Source organism: Cherax quadricarinatus, chromosome 77, assembly GCF_038502225.1.
Source record: "Cherax quadricarinatus isolate ZL_2023a chromosome 77, ASM3850222v1, whole genome shotgun sequence".
Taxonomy (NCBI): Eukaryota; Metazoa; Arthropoda; class Malacostraca; order Decapoda; family Parastacidae; genus Cherax; species Cherax quadricarinatus.
This window is the reverse complement of record NC_091368.1, coordinates 495352-504918: the sequence shown is the minus strand read 5'-3', so window position 1 is coordinate 504918 and position 9567 is coordinate 495352. Positions and strand designations below refer to the sequence as shown.

Genomic DNA, 9567 nt, shown 5'->3' with positions numbered 1-9567 from the left:
CCACGACTGCTATTACTGCAGACACCCTCCACGACTGCTATTACTGCAGACACCCTCCACGACTGCTGGTACTGCAGACACCACCCACGACTGCTGGTACTGCAGACACCACCCACGACTGCTGGTACTGCAGACACCCTCCACGACTGCTGGTACTGCAGACACCCTCCACGACTGCTGGTACTGCAGACACCCTCCACGACTGCTGGTACTGCAGACACCCTCCACAACTGCTGGTACTGCAGACACCCTCCACGACTGCTGGTACTGCAGACACCCTCCACGACTGCTGGTACTGCAGACACCCTCCACGACTGCTGGTACTGCAGACACCCTCCACGACTGCTGGTACTGCAGACACCACCCACGACTGCTGGTACTGCAGACACCACCCACGACTGCTGGTACTGCAGACAACCTTCACGACTGCCAGTACTGCAGACACCCTTCACGACTGCAAGCACTGCAGACACCCTCCACGATTGCTAGTATTGCAGATACCCTCCACGACTGCTAGTGCTTCAGATACTCTCCACGGCTGCTAGTACTGCAGACACCACCCACGACTGCTAGTACTGCAGACACCCTCCACGACTGCTGGTACTACAGACACCACCCACGACTGCTCGTACTGCGGACACTACCCACGACTGCTGGTACTGTAGACACGACCCACGACTGCAAGTACTGCAGACACCACCCACGACTGTTGGTACGGCAGACACCCTCCACGACTGTTGGTACGGCAGACACCCTCCACGACTGCTGGTACTGCACTCTCAATGACTGCTAGTACTGCAGATACCCTCCTCGGCTGCTAGTACTGCGGACACCACCCACGACTGCTAGTACTGTAGACACCCTCGACGACTGCTAGTACGACAAATACTACCCACGACTGCCCGTACTGCAGACACCATACACCATCCACGACTTCTAGTAATGCAGACACTCTCCACGACTTCTAGTACTGCAGACACACTCCACGACTGTTAGTAACGCAGACACTACCTACGACTGCTAGTACTGGGGATACCCTCCACGACTGCTAGTACTTGCAGATGCCCTCAACTACTGTGTGAATGTGTCCAAATAATATATATATATATATATATATATATATATATATATATATATATATATATATATATATATACAAGGAGAATAGAAGCATCAGGGAAGAGAGATGTGAAGGTTTATAAACTAAAAGAGGAGGCAGTTAGGGTAAGATATAAACAGCTATTGGAGGATAGATGGGCTAATGAGAGCATAGGCAATGGGGTCGAAGAGGTATGGGGTAGGATTAAAAATGTAGTGTTAGAGTGTTCAGCAGAAGTTTGTGGTTACAGGAAAGTGGGTGCAGGAGGGAAGAGGAGCGATTGGTGGAATGATGATGTAAAGAGAGTAGTAAGGGAGAAAAAGTTAGCATATGAGAAGTTTTTACAAAGTAGAAGTGATGCAAGGAGGGAAGAGTATATGGAGAAAAAGAGAGAGGTTAAGAGAGTGGTGAAGCAATGTAAAAAGAGAGCAAATGAGAGAGTGGGTGAGATGTTATCAACAAATTTTGTTGAAAATAAGAAAAAGTTTTGGAGTGAGATTAACAAGTTAAGAAAGCCTAGAGAACAAATGGATTTGTCAGTTAAAAATAGGAGAGGAGAGTTATTAAATGGAGAGTTAGAGGTATTGGGAAGATGGAGGGAATATTTTGAGGAATTGTTAAATGTTGATGAAGATAGGGAAGCTGTGATTTCGTGTATAGGGCAAGGAGGAATAACATCTTGTAGGAGTGAGGAAGAGCCAGTTGTGAGTGTGGGGGAAGTTCGTGAGGCAGTAGGTAAAATGAAAGGGGGTAAGGCAGCCGGGATTGATGGGATAAAGATAGAAATGTTAAAAGCAGGTGGGGATATAGTTTTGGAGTGGTTGGTGCAATTATTTAATAAATGTATGGAAGAGGGTAAGGTACCTAGGGATTGGCAGAGAGCATGCATAGTTCCTTTGTATAAAGGCAAAGGGGATAAAAGAGAGTGCAAAAATTATAGGGGGATAAGTCTGTTGAGTGTACCTGGTAAAGTGTATGGTAGAGTTATAATTGAAAGAATTAAGAGTAAGGCGGAGAATAGGATAGCAGATGAACAAGGAGGCTTTAGGAAAGGTAGGGGGTGTGTGGACCAGGTGTTTACAGTGAAACATATAAGTGAACAGTATTTAGATAAGGCTAAAGAGGTCTTTGTGGCATTTATGGATTTGGAAAAGGCGTATGACAGGGTGGATATGGGGGCAATGTGGCAGATGTTGCAAGTGTATGGTGTAGGAGGTAGGTTACTGAAAGCAGTGAAGAGTTTTTACGAGGATAGTGAGGCTCAAGTTAGAGTATGTAGGAAAGAGGGAAATTTTTTCCCAGTAAAAGTAGGCCTTAGACAAGGATGTGTGATGTCACCGTGGTTGTTTAATATATTTATAGATGGGGTTGTAAGAGAAGTAAATGCGAGGGTCTTGGCAAGAGGCGTGGAGTTAAAAGATAAAGAATCACACACAAAGTGGGAGTTGTCACAGCTGCTCTTTGCTGATGACACTGTGCTCTTGGGAGATTCTGAAGAGAAGTTGCAGAGATTGGTGGATGAATTTGGTAGGGTGTGCAAAAGAAGAAAATTAAAGGTGAATACAGGAAAGAGTAAGGTTATGAGGATAACAAAAAGATTAGGTGATGAAAGATTGAATATCAGATTGGAGGGAGAGAGTGTGGAGGAGGTGAACGTATTCAGATATTTGGGAGTGGACGTGTCAGCGGATGGGTCTATGAAAGATGAGGTGAATCATAGAATTGATGAGGGAAAAAGAGTGAGTGGTGCACTTAGGAGTCTGTGGAGACAAAGAACTTTGTCCTTGGAGGCAAAGAGGGGAATGTATGAGAGTATAGTTTTACCAACGCTCTTATATGGGTGTGAAGCGTGGGTGATGAATGTTGCAGCGAGGAGAAGGCTGGAGGCAGTGGAGATGTCATGTCTGAGGGCAATGTGTGGTGTGAATATAATGCAGAGAATTCGTAGTTTGGAAGTTAGGAGGAGGTGCGGGATTACCAAAACTGTTGTCCAGAGGGCTGAGGAAGGGTTGTTGAGGTGGTTCGGACATGTGGAGAGAATGGAGCGAAACAGAATGACTTCAAGAGTGTATCAGTCTGTAGTGGAAGGAAGGCGGGGTAGGGGTCGGCCTAGGAAAGGTTGGAGGGAGGGGGTAAAGGAGGTTTTGTGTGCGAGGGGCTTGGACTTCCAGCAGGCATGCATGAGCGTGTTTGATAGGAATGAATGGAGACAAATGGTTTTTAATACTTGACGTGCTGTTGGAGTGTGAGCAAAGTAACATTTATGAAGGGATTCAGGGAAACCGGCAGGCCGGACTTGAATCCTGGAGATGGGAAGTACAGTGCCTGCACTCTGAAGGAGGGGTGTTAATGTTGCAGTTTAAAAACTGTAGTGTAAAGCACCCTTCTGGCAAGACAGTGATGGAGTGAATGATGGTGAAAGTTTTTCTTTTTCGGGCCACCCTGCCTTGGTGGGAATCGGCCAGTGTGATAATATAATATATATATATATATATATATATATATATATATATATATATATATATATATATATATATATATATATATATATATATATATATAATTTAGCTAAAAAATAGTTTTGGTGAGGTTTATAAGTTAGGTTCGGCCCAAAATTAAAATTTTTATTCATCACTGTCAATATAAAAATCAATCTGTAAAAAAAAAAATAAGAAAGTTCCAATATTTATAGGAGTTGTGCGTATTGTGCAAGTTCGGGTTTTAATCATCACTATGCAGAAGAACCATTGATAGTTAAGCTTTCTGTATTTTCATCAGTGTTTTTGAGATCTTTGTATATTTGCATCCCAGAGTTATAGATGTAGAAATCTTGAAAATTTGATAAATTTGATAAATCCTTTAAAATAGCTAGAAATACCTTTTACAATTAAAAAAGGACAACCAACGTTATTTAACTAAAAATATGCTGGTTCTCCCTTACCATGAAAATTTTCTTGGTGTACCTTCTCTACTCAAGAATTTTAAAATCGAAGTTATATTTAAAAATCTGGATACAGTAAAAAAAACTGATTATAAATTCTCCAAAAAACGTCGATGCCTGTTAACAAAATTCCCAGTAAAAAAAAGTGATATAATTTATTACCTTCAAACTTGGAAAAGTCTTGAACTAAGAGTACAGCAACATAAATATAGCATTAGAAGTGGACAAGAATCTCATGCTCTGTTTATTCACATGAGAAATTTTAACCATCCAATTGATTTTTAAAAGGCCGAGAAAGTTGTATCAAGCAAGTCCATGGTTGAGAGAAATGCAATAGAATCAAGTTTCATAGAAAGGTAATTTTGAAATTACTATGAATATTGCCTTAGAATTATGCAAATTAGATTAATTTATAATTAATAAAATTTGGGAAGAATTTAAAATATATTCAACAAGTTATAATCTTAAGCCATGAGTGGAATATAAGTCCTTGACCATCGACCTACGTCATCATTAAGGGTCAGATGTATGTTGACTGCCAGATGTACTCTCGCCCTTTTTTGCCTTCTGCTGATCTTTTATTTTTATAGTTCCTTAATGCAACATCCCCCCAATGAAAAGCAGGGGTGTCACTAGCACGTTAAGAGACAATACAATAAGTGTCAGGGGTCCGAGACTGTTCAACTGCCTCCCAGCATACATAAGGGGGATTACCAACAGACCCCTGGCAGTCTTCAAGCTGGCACTGGACAAGCACCTAAAGTCGGTACCTGACCAGCCGGGCTGTGGCTCGTACGTTGGATTGCGTGCAGCCAGCAGTAACAGCCTGGTTGATCAGGCTCTGATCCACCAGGAGGCCTGGTCACAGACCGGGCCGCGGGGGCGTTGACCCCCGGAACTCTCTCCAGGTAATAATGTGAGAAATCACGAAACACCTTGGAATTTCATTATTTTTTCAGTGGTTCTGCATATTGTGATATCACCTGCTTACTGTGATCTTATTGCGCGCACACACACACACACACATATATATATACAGTATATATATATATGTATATTTATATATGCATATATGTAAATATAAATATATATATATATATATATATTATTTTCTCTGAGGATGAGGGTAACTAGAATAGTTCTAGAGGTGGTATATATATATATATATATATATATATATATATATATATATATATATATATATATATATATATATATATATATATATATATTTTCTCTGAGGATGAGGGTCCCTAGAATAGTTCTAGAGGTGGTATATATATATATATATATATATATATATATATATATATATATATATATATATATATATATATATATAATTATTTTTATTACTACATCGGCCGATTCCCACCAAGGCAGGGTGGCCCGAAAAAGAAAAACGTTCATGATCATTCGCTCCATCACTGTCTTACCAGAAGGGTGCTTTACACTTGCGGACTTGTCACCTCTCCGGTACAGGGTTATCATCTAGCACTTCCGGAGGGTTTCCTGAAGACGAGTGATGTCATGACGTCACTGGATCTTGGGTGTGGCTGTGATAATTATATTATTATAGTTTGTATTGATGGTCCAGTCAGGGGTATGTACGGTATGTTTTAACAAACACAAGCTGATCAGATAGGCGTTCTTAAATTATTGCTAAGTAATCTTGCAGAAAGAAAACCAAAAAAAAAAATCCGACAACCACTAATGGTATTTCCTTTCGAGGGATACCTACTGATATGTTTTGGGTTGAAAGAATATTCCCTTGGTCTATAGCAGTGCAACGAACGAAGCTGATTGTTTTTAACTGCAAATATACCAACCGTTGGCTAACACCCGGTCACCTACCTAGTGTTAAGTGAAGAGAAGTAACAGATGCAAGGAAACATACACAGTGTTCCTGGTGGTCACATACACGTGTGTGCGTTGTGCTACCGTCTTCATCCTTCTACTCTGGTGGATGCCTGATATAAGTACGAGCCACATTCAGGAACTCTTTAGGTGCTTGAGTGCCAGCTTGAAGACTGCCAGGGGTCTGTTGGCTTATGTGTGCTGGGAGGCAGTTGCATGACACGAGCTATAGCTTTTCAAAAAGTCTTTTGCTTTCGTTAGTTTCTCATTATGATCCATGTATTATCATTATCTCTCCCTCCTGCGTTGAATACAGTGAGCTTAATTGAATCTCCGTTATTGAAAGTTCTCTGTACATTTTCTAGGTGAATTTCACCTGCCTTGAAAGGTCTGTTAGAGTGCAGCAATATTCCAGCCTAGATAGAACAAGTGACCTGAAGAGTGTCATCATGGGCTTGGCGTTCTCTCACCTAGCAGACACAATGTTATGGTCCTTGAAGGTGAGGACATAATATAAGCTCTATTTTGTGGCCCTCTGATGAAGATTTAATTTCCTCATGTTTACCATACTGTAATTGAAATTTCTCATCCTTCATACTGCAGCCCACTGAAAGATTTGGTTGATGTCCGCCTGGACTTGCAGTGTCTGCAATGGAAGACACTGTCACAGATTCGGGTGTCACCACTGGTCTATGTCCAAGATGGGAGCTAGTACTGGCTTTTCACCGTACTCGGACTTTACTCTGTTGACGTACTCTCCTGTTAGTGAGGAAATTTAGATCCATCGACCAACTTTTCCTGTTATTCCTTTAGCGCGCATTTTGTGCGCTATTACGCCATGGTCACACTTGTCGAAGGCTTTTGCAAAGTCTGTATATATTACATCTGCATTCTTTTTGTCTTCTACATTTAGGACCTTGTCGTAGTGATCCAGTAGTTGAGACAGACAGGAGCGACCTGTTCTAAACCCATGTTGCCCTGGTTTGTGTAACTGATGGGTTTCTAGATGGGTGGTGATCTTGCTTCTTAGGACCCTTTCAAAGATTTTTATGATATGGGATGTTAGTGCTATTGGTCTGTAGTATAAGTATTACTCGGAACAACTGCCGCAGTATTGCATAACGAGATAGAAAAATTAGTTTCTCATTATGATCCATGATTATATTATTGAGTGAGCTTAAAATTTATGATGAATTTAAAATCTTTGGTGGGTTTGCAGCGCTCACCTAGCACACCCAGGATATAAGACCCTGGTTCCCACTGGCTCCCACTGGCTCCCACTGGTTCCCACTGGTTACCACTGGTTCCCACTGGTTCCCACTGGTTCGTACCTGTGTTAGGGTACAACCTACGTCCTTCACATGTGGCACTACTACTACTTGCTACCAGCCATATGACTTAAAATTAATATCCTTTTTATAAATATCTGGAGTATACCTGGAGAGGGTTCCGGGAGTCAACGCCCCCGCCCGGTCTGTGACCAGGCCTCATGGTGGATCAGGGCCTGATCAACCAGGCTATTATTGTTAAGATAAGATTTTCTTCGGATTTTGAACCCCGGAGTGTTAGCCACCCAGGATAACCCAAGAAAGTCAGTGCGTCATCGAGGACTGTCTAACTTATTTCCAATGGGGTCTTCAATCTTGTCCCCCAGGATGCCACCCACACCAGTCGACTAACACCCAGGTACCTATTTGCTGCTAGGTGAACAGGACAACAGGTGTAAGGAAACGTCGAAACGTTCCCATCCCGCCGGGAATCGAACCCAGGCCCTCCGTGTGTGAAGCGAGAGCTTTAGCCACCAGGCCGCACGCAAACAGATGCACGAGCGACAGCTCGGCTGGTCAGGTACTGACTTTAGGTGCTTGTCCAGTGCCTGCTTGAAGACAGCCAGGGGTCTATTGGTAATTCCTTTTATGTATGCTGGGAGGCAGCAGAACAGTCTTGGGCCCCTGATACTTATTGTGTTGTCTCTTATCGTGCTAATGGCACCCCTGCTTTTCATTGGGGGAGGGAATGTTGCATCGTCTGCCGAGTTTTTTCCTTTCATAAGGAGTGATTTTCGTGTGCAAGTTTGGTATTAATTCCTCTAGGATTTTCCAAGTGTAAACTGTTCCCATATTTTTGCTAATAATGTTAAAAAATATATTCACGTTGCCTTCTTAGACTAGGTGGTGGTGGTGGTTTATTTTATTCATACTGATTCTCCTTTATTGTAACTGATTTTTACACAGCCGAGTTACTTAACTGTTTTATTCTTAAAGACTTAATAGGGTATTACAAGGATCTCAATAAGTCACTCTGACTTTTTGGCGGGAGTTATCCTAGGTAATTTACTCTATATGTGACTGTGGAAAATACTGTATATATTTTCCAGAAATTCAGTATTTATATGTAAATAGATGGCCATACTGTATTTAATAATATTTATGTCATAGGAAACGGAAAGCCTGCGTCTGCGCAGACGGGAGTCACTATCTTGGTTTTGAATTGGATACAACGTTAATATAATGGGAAGAATTTTTCGTGCTCTAGAGGTTAAAATTGTGTTGACACCTCTCAAATAGGAGGCAAAATTGGTGGATGTGCATTCCTGCATAACTTGAGATATCAGACGACTGGACAAGACAGCTCCAGGAACCTCAGATAAGCTCTCTAGATTTGTGTATAATTCTGGCCAGTGTTTTCATAAATTTAGTGAGGTTTTTCTGAGTATGATACAACTTAATATCCAATCAAATTGGTGAGTGATATTAAAATATATTTTCCTTCTGTTATGTATATGTGAATTTATATATAATATTTTTTTAATATACAGTCCACAAATTTATATATTTACCAGTATTTCTGGTGTATGTATATTTCATTTTATTAATAGGTCCAGAGCAACTTGTGGATATGACAGTGGTAGGTATCGAAGGGGGACATTTTTTGCGACCTAGGTGTCCCAAATTCCTACTTGTCTATGTAACGTTGATAAATAATAATTATCTTTAATATCATTTACTGTTATGTACATAATTAGTTACATTCAGATAAATGCAATTTTCCACAGTGACTATTGTACTTACGTGTACCTGTACCTAAATAAACTTTAAAAGTGAGAAAATGATAAAATAGCGACACCATTCGTTCATAAACTTCTCGACAATTTAAGAACATCATAGCTAGCCAAATCTTCGTTAAATGTATCATGCTGAAAATTGTGAGTTATTCAGTGTGACTGTTAACTGAGAAAAAAAGAGAAGGAAAAGAGATGTCCCAGGTGAGGCTCGAACTCACAACCTCGGCATGGCTCAGACACTGTCATATAAGTACCGCGCGCTAACCGATTGCGCCACTGGGACGTAGGTACAACTGGGGAATTTATCCTCTTTGAGGCGCCTAGTTTCTGAACATATGTGAATTACGGTCATGTAAATTTATATTTTGGCTTTGGATACATAACACAATTTTTATTTTACAATGGCTAAAGGCATTCATTTTATGTGCAAATAGAAAATAAATTGTGTATTTAACATAGGATAAAGCAATAAAGGAATATTATATGACCTATTTTTATTGGGGTACCTGATAATTACAGTTAGGCATATAAATATATGCCGTCAGTTACTCTAACTTTAACAGTATTAACAATTCAGAGTAAAATATTCTAGATCACTGCTACATT

The 9567-nt window shown here is 40.8% G+C and overlaps 1 non-coding gene across 1 annotated transcript; it reads right to left on the bottom strand.

Annotated features, from left to right (window-relative positions):
• Positions 1-9154: 9154 nt before the first annotated feature.
• On the bottom strand, positions 9155-9244 carry TRNAI-UAU (transfer RNA isoleucine (anticodon UAU)). The gene is given in 2 exon segments: positions 9155-9190; positions 9207-9244. It is a non-coding gene; the product is annotated as a tRNA-Ile (tRNA).
• Positions 9245-9567: the final 323 nt, after the last annotated feature.